This window comes from Adiantum capillus-veneris, chromosome 11 (genome assembly GCF_014529385.1).
Source record: "Adiantum capillus-veneris isolate H3 chromosome 11, ASM1452938v2, whole genome shotgun sequence".
NCBI classification, from domain to species: domain Eukaryota; kingdom Viridiplantae; phylum Streptophyta; class Polypodiopsida; order Polypodiales; family Pteridaceae; genus Adiantum; species Adiantum capillus-veneris.
In genome coordinates this window covers 155,686,219-155,701,039 of record NC_140941.1, presented here as the reverse complement: position 1 = coordinate 155,701,039, position 14,821 = coordinate 155,686,219, and positions in this window count along the sequence as shown.

Below are 14,821 nucleotides of genomic sequence, written 5' to 3'. Positions count from 1 at the left end.
TGTACAAACAACTTTTGTAAAGGCCCAAGAGATTTGGATCACTAAATTGGCCAAAACCTGGGTAAAAACTAAAGTTTGTTTTAACTTTTTGAATCTTGAGTGTAAATTGGAAAAAAAATTGTCCAAACTTGATGAAAATTGATTATAGGCTTATATTGATGTGATAAGCATGTGTACATGCTCACTTGATCAAAAAGATATAAAAATTTATCAGTAGTAGTAAATAATCATGATTATTTACTTCTGTCTCATTTTTCAACTTTTTTGACCAAGTCAGCATACCACTAGTTTGATCAAGTTGTAATAAGCCCACAAACCAAATTTGGTAGGATTTGGATCACTGGATTGAAAATTGAGACTAAAATTGCAAAGTTAGTCTGCGAACAGGAAATTGATGACCATTTGACCAATAATTTCCCAAACTTCATGAAACTTGGCTAGGGACCTTAACATAAGGTGCTTAACAGATCTGTGTCAAAGTTGGGGTAAAAAATTACAAAAATATAGCTAGAGTTAATAATCGCGATTATTTACATCTGCTTCAAAACATGAAAATTTTGCAAATTTGGGCATACCACAAGGTCAAGCATATCAAGTAGACCTCATAAATCCATTTTGGTGAAAATTGGATCACAAAAGTGAGACTTAAGCCAGATTCTTGAAATCAGATTTTGCGGACATTAAGCAGTTGATAAACTTGATCAGAAGTTGTCCAAACTTGTTGAAACTTGTCCAAGGACTTTAACAAGTTGTATACTTGCCAAACCAATCAAAAAAGTGCAAAAAAGTAACAAAAGTAAATAATCGCGATTATTTACTTCTATTATCCAGAGACATCAATTTTGACTTTTGAACTTATACAGTGTTAGACCAACATAATATAAAGCAATCGGGAAATTTTGGGTTCAATCGGATCAAAATTGATACATTTTCACTCACTTTCCAGATTGCAGATTAAACCTTTGATTTTGCTAAAAGTCAAAGCTAAAAGTCAAATTTTGGCTCACAAAGCTCGAGTTGAAGTGATACACATAGACCAATCACGAGAGTTAGCAAAACTCTACTGTCTTTATAGAAGAATAGCTAACTTGACCAAATTTGTACAGGAATCAGGTTGTAGACGAGGAATCAATGGCTTGACAGAAAGTTTCAATCGAATCAAGTGGAAATTGATGACAAGTCAATCCAAAGATAAGTACTCTAACTAGGGCTTCATAAGTCTTAATGAACCTTAGATCTGGTATACTAGGAAATCAGGGCATACTCGGAGAAACCTCCATTAGAGTATCCACCGAAGAAAGCGCGAATCAAGGCAATTACTTGCACACAATTCTTGAAATCTCAGACACTTTTTCAGATTCAACATCTGAAATGTCATCTTACTCAACTCCCTCAAAAACCGGAACAACAGTGCCCTATACACTCTCTTTTTACAAAACTAACCGTCATGGAGCTCAGGTTTACCTGAACCCTAACGAGGAGTATGCTATTTGCATTGATGACCATGGGATTGAGTTCGAAGAAGAGATTAGGGCAAACAAACAAGGAAAAATATATATGGACAAAAATGGAACTCAATATATACAATTCAAAAACCCTGACGTGATAGACAAATGGGGGTTAGAAGTAAACACCATAATCCCAGATATGTCAGCAAAAAATGGACCACCAACTTTAGAATTCAAGGGATACGATCAAGTAGATTTGAAGCCTTTGAAATGGCTTAGTACGGATAATCCTAGGATCGGAGTCTGTCGTTGGGAAGATAGAAATGTAAAAGACGTCGTATGGACTTCTCATGCCAAGCGAGGACAATTAACGGCCATGAAGATCATCTATATCTTCAAGATCAAAGATAAGGGATTAGCATACCTACCAACCTACCTATTTAGGGATTGTTATAACAACAGCTTTGTTATGATGACTCCTGAGGAGGTGGAACAAACCAAATACCAAGGGTATTCCATAAGGGATTGGATATTGGGACAAGGACTAGAAACAATTCCAAGAGATGAACACCGTGAGAGATCATCTGAGAATAATGTGAAGAAACCAGAAACCACCTCATCACGTAGAAAACCGGGTGACACTAAGGCCAGTCCAGGGCTACATGAGTCACTATTTCCAACAGACTGGTTTGAAGGACTCGGAACAGGAGCAATTGCCAAGAGACCGGGAGTTGACCCAAACAGACGCGTCAGACCAGTTGATTTTCAAAAATGGGTCAGAAAATATAGTGGATCAGGGGATCCACACGACCACTTACCAAGCTTTAAGCAAGTGCTAAGAGTAGAGCATATATTTGATTTCCATACTCAATTCGAGGGGTTTGGAATGACATTAGAAGGAAAAGCATTGACATGGTTCCAAAACATTCTACCAAGGTCAATCATGGACTTGAACACTTTAGCTCAAGGATTTGTGGCTGCTTGTTCCAAAACGGGGATCAAACACAATACAGTAGCTCAAATCTACAGCTTTAAACAAAAATATGGTGAGTCTGTTAGGGATTGTGCAACTCGAATGAAACAATACATCGCCAGATGCCCAGAGCTAGAGATACTTGCAGAAGAACGACTTGTATCATTGTTTCTAGAGGGATTGCTAAAAAAAAGAACTTCATGCTATACTCTATAGCAAGAAGCATACAACCCTAGAAGCGTGTGTGTCAGATGCTATTGACTGACAATTGTGAAATTTTCAACAACGAAGATGTCCCTAAGGATAACCAAAGTGAGAAAACAGCATCCACGAAACCAGCACAAGTGGAAATGACTGCTACAGCACCACTTTCAGCCATAGAAAACATGCTTAAAAGGATGAACGACATGATGAAAAACATGCAAAAAGCACCTATGAGGAGACCAGGACAAGGGATACCTCAACAGGGACAACCAATTAGGCCACAAAAAGCACCTATGAGGAGACCAGGACAAGGGATACCTTAACAGGGACAACCAATTAGGCCACAAAAATGGTGTGAAATCGAGGGTAAATGGACCAACCATGAGACCCACAAGTGCTACTTCAGACCAAAGTATGATGGGAATGTTCAGTACATGCCCATGAGGCCACAAGGACAACCCATATACAGATATCAGCCTAATATGGCCCAAGCTCAAAGACCACCAATGGGTATGGAAAGACCTCAACCTGTGCTAGGTCAACAACCTCCTTATCCAGGACATAACGCAGTGCCTATAAAGTACCTGCACTCTAAAGGAGTCATAGATGAACAAGAATTAGTGCATGTTACACCCTATGCAGAGCCTAGTCCATCTACAGTCATGGTAGAAGGAGAATGGTATAATTCACATCCACCACCCATGGAAGAAAACGTACCTTACGCTCCACCAGATCTTGCACCAATGTATTATGTAGCTAATCAAGGTGTCAGACCTCCCATGGTAAGACCCATGATTAAGCCAAGAACAGGAAACTGTCATAACTATGGTGTTGATGATCACTGGAAAAATGAATATCCAAAGCTTGACAAAAAGCTCAAACCAGTTGAAGCCTATTGCATACAATGTTGCAAAAAGGGAGGACACTTTTTGGAAGATTGTCCTAAAATTTCTTTAAACAAGGGTAAAACCATAGTAAACGTAGTCCAAGTGATACCTAGTAGCTCATCAGAGAGTGAACCGATTGTCCCAATCAAGGTAATCACTAGAGCCCAAGCAAAGAAAAATAAACACAATCCCTCTGATGATTCGAATTCGAAAGTTTCCTCTCAAAGAATCAAAAGAAGCAGAAGTAAAAGATATGAGATGAGAAAACAAAAACAATGGATTGATATCAAGGAGAAAGCAAAAAATCTATTTCAAGAAAAGGTAAAAGAAACTGGAAGCGAAATCAAGGAAACAATTGTGAAATCTGGAGGATCCATTCTCGTTAATAAAATTTTTGAGCCTATTAATGCCATCTTGGAAGCCTACTAAGCAAGACTTAAAGCAAGCCAAAACATAGAAAACAAATGGAAAAACTATCCTTCTCCAGACATGGAAGCAGCTAAGCAGGAAGCTTATCAAAATTTGGTAAGAATCACGCAAGAAATGCTGGAAAAACAAAAACCCAAGCTTGAAAGTATCACAAAACCTGAAGAGCTTGTGGTAAAAGAAATGAAAGAAAAATCCAATGTGGTGGCAAAACCCCACGTTGAGACAAAAGAACCAGAGCTTATAGTGCCTGACAGCGAAGATGCCTTAGATGGAATTCCATTCGTAAAGAAAGACTGGCCAAGACACTTATGGGAGAAAGTCAGAGGGATCAATGATGGGAGCCTAACTCTAAAATCAACTCCTATAGAGGAAGTCTCGTTGGATAACCTACCTTCTGATGTAAACATGGATGTACAATCCTTGTACGGGGATTGCAGATCTGAAGCTTCAGGAATGTCGCAACCATTGACCTTGAAAACATTACCATCTTACTTGGGAGATAACGAGGATGAATCCATCGTGTGTAAGACAACTCAAGTAAAAAGAGCTGAACAGACCCTAGAAGTAGACAACATTCATTCAATCATGTTTACACCCATCCAATGCACTCTTACCTTGGGAGAACTGTTAAAACTCAGACCATACTTATGGAATGATCTACAGAAAACCCTAGAAAAGGTGGGGATAACGGGGTTAATCTTGAATAATTTGGGGAAAATGAAAAATGAAATGGACAATAAAGAGATTAGATATGTTCCCATGAACAAAGTTGGAGAATATTACGAAGGGGAAGAACGAAACACCACCCTCCCAGTGAAATCTAATGACATTGAAACCATGGCAATACTGGATAGTGAAGCAGGCATATCCATAGCCATGAAGGCAGTATGGGAATCCTAGGGACAACTAGCCATTAGACAAACTCGATTGAGATTGCAATTGGCTGGCGGACACATTGAGAGACCATTAGGGCTGCTTGAAAAAGGAATAGTCAATTCCTGTGGAATTAAATATCAACACACTTTTGCCATAGTAGACTTTGGGAAAAAACTTAACTATGAAATCATATTGGGAAGACCTTTCATGCGACAGGTACAGCTTATCCAAGATTGGGGAAACAATTATCTGTACTTGAAGCAAGTGGGATCTATAACAAGGGTAAATCTAAAAGATCACTTACAGAGATGTCTTGAAAACACCCATACAAGAGTTTGATTCAGTCTCTTCGGCTGAAACTAAGCTTCCATCTTGGTTAAACAAGGAAACTCCTATTTGGATGTGTGGAGCTTCAGATAATGGGAGTTTAAAACGAGAAGAATGCATCCTAGAAAGGGACTGCATAGACAAAGCCTATGTACATGAACCCTTTCTAGAGCATTTGTTTGAGCCATTTGAGTGGACTCAAATTTTAGCGACAATGGATGTATGTGTGAATGCGTCTATGCCATACAAGAGTTTGATTCAGTCTCTTCGGCTGAAACTAAGCTTCCATCTTGGTTAAACAAGGAAACTCCTATTTGGATGTGTGGAGCTTCAGATAATGGGAGTTTAAAACAAGAAGAATGCATCCTAGAAAGGGATTGCACAGACAAAGCCTATGTACATGAACCCTTTCCAGAGCATTTGTTTGAGCCATTTGAGTGGACTCAAATTTTAGCGACAATGGATGTATGTGTGAATGCGTCTATGCCTACTCATTTTGCAATGACGATGGCTACAACATAATTCCCATCCAAATGATTTCAATCCTCAACATTGAAGGCGAAGATGAGAAAACCAAGGACTTAATGAAAGCCCAACAAGTCTTTTCAGACCTCTACTATTATGCAACTGATGAGTTAGATGAACACTCAACTACCTCAGAAGACTCGGGGTCAGAAAAAGAACATGTGAGAGCTAAGCTACTCTTGAAAGGAGGGAAGGAAAAGTTTTTTGACTTTTCAAATCAGAAATCAAGAAGAAAAAAATGGTATAGACAAAAAAGAGACACCAAAAACGCGAAAACACGACCTATGCCATCAGTCTCCAGTAGACCACAGTTCCTAATGCATATAGATGCAAATGATTGTATCAAGGACAAAATCACTAGCAGATATCCTTCAAACAAAAACTCAAAAATATCTCAAACATCGAGAAAAACAAGGAAGGATACTCAAACAAACCCACATGATAAGAAACCACTCATGACACGAGTCAAGCGGAAAAAGAAATATCAAGAGTTGAAAAAGGCTCTAAAGGAGATATACACGACCGAAATGGAAACCTTGGAAGAGGATGCTAAGGACGTAATGCGTGTCCCATCATATTACAAAAAGTATACTCTCCACGATTGAAAAATCATAGTCGAACAACCTGTTAGGGAACCACGAAAACAGGGTGAGTCTTACGAAGGACCTGAAAACGCTAAAAGGATAGACTTGGCTGAACCAGGAGAAGAGCTTAGACCTGCTTATATTGCGAATGACCTAACACAAGAAGAAGAAAAGCTTTTGCTAAGCTTGCTGAAAGATTACCGAGATATGTTCGCTTGGTCTTACAAGGATCTCAAGGGTGTTGATCCAGAAATCTGTCAACATACCATACCCATGAGAGATGATGCGAAACCAGGTAGACAAAGGCCATACACGTATAATGAAACATTTGCTAGAAAGATAAAAGAAGAGATTGAAAAACTAAAGAAAGCTGAATTCAGTTATTACGAAATTGAACACACAGATTGGGTGTCTGCAATACTGGTAGTATCCAAGAAGAATGGAAAATTATGAGTGTATGTTAATCTCAAAAAGGTGAATGTAGCTACCATTAGAGACAACTTTTCTCTTCCAATCACTGAGCATGTTTTAGAATGAGTTGCAGGAAAAGAAGCTTATAGCCTCTTAGACGGATTTTTGGGATACAATCAACTTTTGGTTGATCCAAAAGATAAGCATAAAACTGCTTTTACAACAGAATGGGGTATATTTGCCTATCGGGTTATGCCGTTTGGGTTAACTAATACTCCTGCCACATTTCAAAGGTTGATGAGCCATGCTTTCAAAGAATATCTTAGGAAATTCTTAGAAGTATATATGGATGATCTATGTGTACATTCATCAATCCCAGCTAATCCCTTTGAACACCTCAAAAAGATATTCAAAAAATGTAGACTTTATAGGATTTGCTTAAATCCGGAAAAGTGCACATTCATGGATAGACAAGAAAAGATTATTGGACATATAGTGTCTAGAAATGGCATAGCTACTGATATTGAAAAGATTCATGTCATTGCGGATTTACCTAGACCAACAACAGTCAAGGGGATACAAGCCTTCATGGGGCATTGTGTTCGATGGTTCATCTACATGTACGCTATCATTGCAAAACCCATGTATAGCTTGATTACACACTTTGAGTGGACCGAGGCATGTGAAGAATCCTCCAGGAAGCTTAAGCAAGCTCTCACCTCAACTCCAATATTGAAAGCACCAGATTGGGATAAGATATTCCACGTACATGTAGATGCTTCCAATTTTGTTATATCGGTTGTATACTAGCTCAACCAGGAGACGAGAAAATTGACTTTCCTATTTCTTATGCTAGCCGACAGTTAAATATGGCTGAAACGAATTACACCACCACCAAAATGAAAGGATTAGGAATGATCTATGCCGTTAAAAAGTATAGATATTACCTATTAGCCAACAAGTTTGTGTTCTTTGTGGACCACCAGTATTTGTTGTATTTGGTAAACAAGCTTTGTAGCACAGGGAGAATAGTGAGATGGTTCATCATTCTCCTGGAATTTGATTTCACTGTGGTTGTAAAAATGGGCACTACACATCAACGAGCAGATCATTTGTCAAGGATTGTTTCAGGAGAATCACCTCAAGGGGTAGACAATGACCTACCATATGTCTATTTGTTCTCCGTGGAAATGATACCTTGATGGTCGAAAAACATCGTGTGATTGATGACAATAGCTCAAGTGGATTCACAAATACCACTTCCTATTATGATCGGTTTAATTGAGCAATTGGCTATGTATCAATTATTAGCTCGTAGGCTATACAAAAGAAATCGAGATAGGGTATTCCTCTTATGCATCAATCCTGAAGAAAATGAACAATACCTAAGTCAAGCACACGTTACCATAGTAGGACTTCACTTTGCGGAAGACCAAACTATGCAACGAATCTTGAGGCTTGGAGTATTTTGGCCGACTATGAGGAGTGACGTTCGATCTTTTGTAAAGGATTGTCCTCAGTGTCAAAAACAAACACCAATACCTCATGTAACATTGTTTGAAATTCACTTGTTCCTAAGTAGAGTAACTATCTAGTTACTTACTTATCAAGCCAAACATTTCCTGAGGATATGAGTAAACGCCATCAAAGAGCAATTGAAACTGAAGCAAGAGACTATGCTCTTATTGGGAACCAATTATATTAGAGAGGTAAATATCAACATTTGCGTCTTTGTGCAAATGAAAACGAGTATATTCCGATTATAGAACAAGCACATGCTGGATTAGCCAGAGGTCACTTTTCTAGTGAGACCACCACAAGAGCAATCTTGATGGCAGTCATATGGTGGCCAACACTTTTTTCAGATGCCAAAGAATATGTTCGAAGGTGTGATGCTTGTCAACGAGAAAAAATGCCAATACGCATAGATAGCATGCCCTTAAGACCAATGATGGGGGCTAGAGCTTTTGCAAAATTGGGTATAGATTTTGTTGGGCCAATACAGCCACCGGCTTATAGAACCCATGCTCAATATATCATTGTGTCTACGGACTATTTGACCAAGTGGGCCAAGGCTAAAGCAACTCAAAAGAATGATGCCAGAACCACTGCTGCATTCTTATATGAGTAAGTATTCACAAGATATGGACTACCAATAGAAATTGTCAATGATCGGGGAACTCATTTCCTCAATGAGTTAATCGGGTATTTGCTTAATAAGTTTATGGCCATCCATAACAAATCAGCTCCCTATCACCCGCAAGCAAACGGACAAGCTGAGCATACGAACAAAATTCTTAGCTCGATGCTGACTAAAGTGGTTAGTTCAAGAAGAACATATTGGGAAATGAATCTCCATGTTGCTCTATGGCCTTATCGAGTTTCATTCAAAACAGCTTTAAATGCTACACACTTTAACCTTGTTTATGGTCTTGATGCCATACTGCCAATAGAATTTCTATTGCCGACATTAAGGGTAGCACAAAACCTTGAGTGAACTGGACATGAATTGTCAGAAAGACTTGAAGATTTGGAAAAGCTAGATGAGCAAAGGCTAACTACTATAGCTCACATCTATGCACAGAAGCAGAAACAAAAACAATTTTTTGATTTCCACTTGATCACAAAAATCTTCAAGAAAGGCGACTTAGTTTTAGTCTATTCCCTTAAGCAACACATTCCCAAGTTTAAAAAAAAGGGAAACAGACCGTTTGTAATTAAAGATGTATCTCCAAGTGGAGCCGTAAAATTGTCCACCCTAGATGGTGAACCAATGGCTAATTGGATTAGTGGATTTCGTTTAAAGAAATATAATTTACCGATAACCAATGAATTGCTAGAAAGAATGCATGCAGCCAAGCAAAGGAAGATTAAAGGACAGCAGGTTATTGATGAAGCCCTAGAGGAAGCTCGGCTTTGGGTACTCAAATGAAAAGTTGCTCCTTAAAATCAACAGATATCGATTCCCATCAACACTTTGGAAGTAGATGATCGACAATGGGAATGACCTAAAGATGCAGTTTCAACAGATGATGACTGGTTAGACGGAATGGACCTGCGCATCAAAGTACAGCTCAACAATCATAGCATCAATGCTTTGATTGACACAGGAGCTAGAGTAAATGCAGTCAGTTATTCCACATACAAAAAGGCAACAAGTCAAGCATTGACAGTAGGAATAGCGACAATCAAAGGATGCAACAAGAACCCAACCCCAACATTGGGAGTAGTCAACTTGAATGTGATAGTGCATGGATGTTCTTGTCCTCATCAGTTTGTATGCTTACCAGATGAACACATGAATGAGATTATGATTCTTGGAATTCCCTGGATACGGACATACAAAGCAATACCAGACTGGGATACAAATCAGCTAAATCTATCACCTAAAGGAGGGCAACTCATTGTTCCAATTGCACCAAGCAAGGAAGAATGGAAAAGAAGCAATTAGCAGACCAAACCACAAGTAGTCAATCTTCTCCATCCCCTCGACAATCAAATGCTACAAGTAGCATGCAAGAGTCAGGCATATTTGGGTACCCAAAGCACAGCTTAAGGATAAACCGATTCAGATCTGGGTGCCTAAGACTTCACTAACAAAACAAAAGCAAGTTCCAAGGGTAAAGCCACAGAGACGACCATCTCCAAACAAGGAACCTAGCATGAAATTGGTTTGGAAGAAAAAGGAGCACTTATTCTCTCTACATACTGTAAAACGAATCAAGCAATGGCGAGTTAAGTCTCAAAAGACTCCTCCAATCCATACAGCAACAAGCAAACCGAGCTACCAATGGCAAGAAAAAGCTCGACAACAAACAAAAGTGCTACCAACAACTCAAGCAATCAGTGTGCTAAAGCATCCTGATGGTACAATCAAACAGAGAGCGCACAAGCTACAAGATTTTCTCTTTGGAAGACATCAGCAACAAACCTCGACATCAGAAACCCTTGAGTTAATTACTCAAAACCCAGCTCTTGCACAGCATATTGGTTTGAATTGCATTCATCTTCAAAGCATGGTAGAGCCAACCACGGCTATGCATAGACACGATTGTTCAACCCATGTACACAGTCATCCCGGAGTACGCCATCTAGGAGGGGTGGAAGCAGGGCACTTAGTACTAAGTAATTAAGGGCAATGTTTAAAGAGGAAGGAAAAAAGTTCGATGTCAATGTGTGATTTTTTTCAAAATTACCTAATAATTCCCTTATAATTCATCATCAAGTGAAAATTCACTGCTGATAATATCCTCCCGATGAGTATAAATAGTGTATATACTATCAGAAAATCATCAAAAATAGTCCTTTTTGGGTATTTTTTATCATTTTTATTGATAATGAGGCCTAAAAATAGAAAATTCCAATAAAAAACAATAAAGCTATGTTTTTCAACAGATTTTCTTAATTATTAGATTTTCACTTTACTTTTTTAGAGCATTTTGCTATTTTCTTTGATTTTTTCAAATAAACTAGTCAAAATTTAATAATAAATGGCAGGGAAGCTCAAATGGAAAAAACGAAAGACACGATGGTGATCAAAAAGACAAGGCGGACAAGCACAAAAATTTTCAATGAAATCAAAAGATGGAAGCGGGAAGTCCAAATTAGGCGGCCAGGCCTACTTTTGCAAAATTCTTGCAGAATGAGCTATAGGAATCCGATTCGGGAAATTTTTGAGTCTAACATAGATTTTGCGGCCTAGTAGGACTAACGGGGGAATTTGGGAAAAATTGGTTCAAGAAGTTTGGGTATAGATATCCAAGGTAGGCTAAAACCACCTCATTTTCACTCTCAGTCTTTGCAGAGAGAGCTTTCGACTTCTTTAGCGCGACTTTTTCGGAGCCCACAGTTGACCATTTTCAGCGCCATCTCACACGAGACATGAGGGGTAAGTTCTCTACTCGTCAATGATCCATTTTGTACGGCCGGTAGCTAGTCTGAAGCCCTAGAAAAAACCCTAGAAATCGAGCAATGCACGAAGACCTACGACCAAAAACCGACCATAGTGGCCTGCCAACTCGACCAAATCAGATGGGATTTGAACCATAGCATGCCCTAACATAATAGAACCTTTTTATATCATCAGGTGACCATTCGACAAGGATCACGGGGATCCCCAGTAGAAAAGCTAGGTTTTTGGCAAATGCCAGAATTCCGATCTGACTCCACAGATGGCTTGCTTATGAGGCCCATATACAATGTATATGATTGGTTTGGTGAAATCAATCAAGCAAAGCCCTCAAAAAGTAGAAAACGGCTCGAAGGTTACAAAGCGTCAAATTGGACATACGGGGTCAAACTGACTCCAAATGAGCTAGAATTGGACAGGTTGCTTCATGACTATGTTGCGGACAAGTCCAAAGCCTCAAAGTTGACCGACCAACCCAACATGCAGTGAAGTCACAGAAAACGGTGATTTCAGAGTCGACAAAGCACAAAGTGATGCCGGCATGACCAAACTTGACCAAATCCAATTTAGGACTTGTTTTAGGTGTATAGAATTTGTCTAGGTCAAAATTTGTATGTTTTGCAAAGAATTTGTCACTGTTGTAAATAATCACGATTATTTACTTTTGCATCATTTTTGCTTGGAAATTGTCACCTCACCTCACCTACCATGTGTACACACCTTTTACATGCCAAAAATCAAGTATGAGCCAAAATGACCATTACTTGGAAAATTGTCAAAAAATGCAAAGAAGTCTTTACAAGCCAATTCTTGGTTATAGACAACATTTTTGATCCAAATCACCTTATATTTCATATACAGGGTCTATACAATGCCTAAAACCATCTTGTACCAAAAAATGCTAATTTTGAAAGAAAAGTTAATAATCGTGATTATTTATTTTCTAGCCAAAATTGGAAAGTTTGGATATTTTGTCATCATACGCCCAAAGTACATGATGTGTATAGCCCACTAGCCAAGTTTGAACCAATTTGGAGCTCAAAAATTCAAATTTCCTTTATATCTACTGTTTCAGAGACCTAAAGCCAAAATCTGGTACCATTTTCACCCTTTGCATCCAAATGAGCCCATATTTCACTTAGAGCATGTATTTGGTATATACTTCAAGCCTATGAAGCCAAGTTTGCAAAAAGTTGAAAATTTTACTCAGGTGTAAATAATCGCGATTATTTACTTTGGTTACAAAAATTTGTTTTGACTTCACAGTTTTGTTCCTTTCATGTTTTTATGCATCTATGCTTGTTCAAAAACTGATTTGAAGCAAATTGGACCAAAATTGTCAGCATTTCAGACTAAAGGACATTTCAGAGAGAGTTCCGACAAATCTGCTAACTTTGCACTCTATTCACTGAACAGGAGCCATGCAAGTAGTAGAGAAGGCCAAGAAGAAGCTCAACCAAAAAGAGAAGTTGCAGGAACTGCCTGCTTATCAACTAGACCCTGATTCAGTCAAAGCAGCCAAGGCAGCATACCTCTCCAGAGAACAGTTAGAAGAACATCACACTACAGACTTCACCGACAGATTCAAGAGTGAAGAGGGGCATCAGGTGGAGTTGCAACTCCTACCTAAGGAAGTATGCGATGTTGCTACGAAGCCAGAAACCAAAGAAGCCAACCGCAGGCTTGGACTCAAAGACTTCTACAAACAAGAGCCTTGCGGAGTGGATTTTCAGAAAGCTTACGAGCTTTTATCCACAATCAAAGAAGATGGAACCGCACAGATCACTGACCCTCAAGGAAACAAGGTCGAGGTGGTCATAACTAAAGAAATAGTGGCAGAGGCACTCAGATTGCCTATAGAAGGTATGACATTGAGAGCAAGGGACCGAAAAACAGCAGGAACCTTTACCAAAGAGACAGTCGTGGCTACCTTCGCAGATTTGATTCACAAACAGGTAGAGGAGCCAGCCAGATTGTACCACCAACACTTCCATTTTTTGGTAAAGAGGCCACCAAGGTACACTACGCCGAATCACTCGGTTGCCACCACATTCACCCAAGTTCTAAAGTCAACAACCAAGCAACCGGTGAACCACGCCCAGTACATCCTGACCACCTTGAAGGGCACCAAGAAAGAAGGCAAGATCACTTACTTGGGTGCACCGGAAGTTTTGACAAGAATTGCGTACCATGCCATTGGCATGGCTGACAATCTACCACCAACCCCTGACCAAAACACATGGATATTGGCAGCCCAACCGTCTCTAAGAGCTACAAGGTCAGGAAAGAGATCTTATAAATCCAATGAATAATCAGCTGACAGCTCGCCAAAAAAGCACAGCAGTGACAGCTCTAATAACGAAGAAAGGAGACAACGAATTGAAGAAATGAAAAGAAAAGTTGTGACACCCCACCAAGAAGAGCCAGTGCAAAATCAAGTGCGCTTTGAAAGAGAAAAACATGCCTATCAGCACAGCCGACAAGCAGAAGGGAAGGACCCAGAGAAATGGGTACCTAGTGGATTTAAAGGCCCAAGAACAAAGCACCACACAAGAAAAGAGGCTGAAGATCCGCAGAGAGTTTGGAGAAAATGTACCATGAAGCCAAAGCCCTCAAGCTGAAGGAAGCAGAAGAAGCGGCTAGGAAAGCCAAAGAGGCGGAGGAACAGAGACAAGCCGAGGAGACGGCTAGAGAAGAAGCACAAGAACAAGGTTACGAGTCTGAAAGACCCACCTCACCGCCTACGGAGCAACAGGACCATCCAATGCCAAGCCCACCACCATCACCAACAAAAGAAGCTGAACCTGAGAAAGAGAAAGCCACAGAATGTGAGTCCACCAAAGAGGCAGAATCTACACAAGAGACGGACCAGCAAGAGAAAGAAAAAGATAAAGAAGCAGAGTCTGAACAAGAGACTACCACTCCACAAGAGGCCACTGCTACACAAGAGCAGCAACAACAGAAAGAAAAAGGAGCCAGAGAAGGAAGTGAGCCCTGCACTTGAAGAGACTACACATTCTGAGCCAACACCCTCTACTTCCACTCAGCAAGAAACCACCGAGGCAACAAGGCCTCAGGATTACAAAGAAAAAGACCAACCCTCTACCTCCACGCAAGAAGAACCAACAGCTAAGACGCAGCAGAAAGACACACATGAGGCTGCAGGCACATCTTAGCTAACAAGACAGGAGGATTGGTAGTCAAACGACGAGGTAATTTTGCAAGTAAACAAATATGCAAGGCAGATG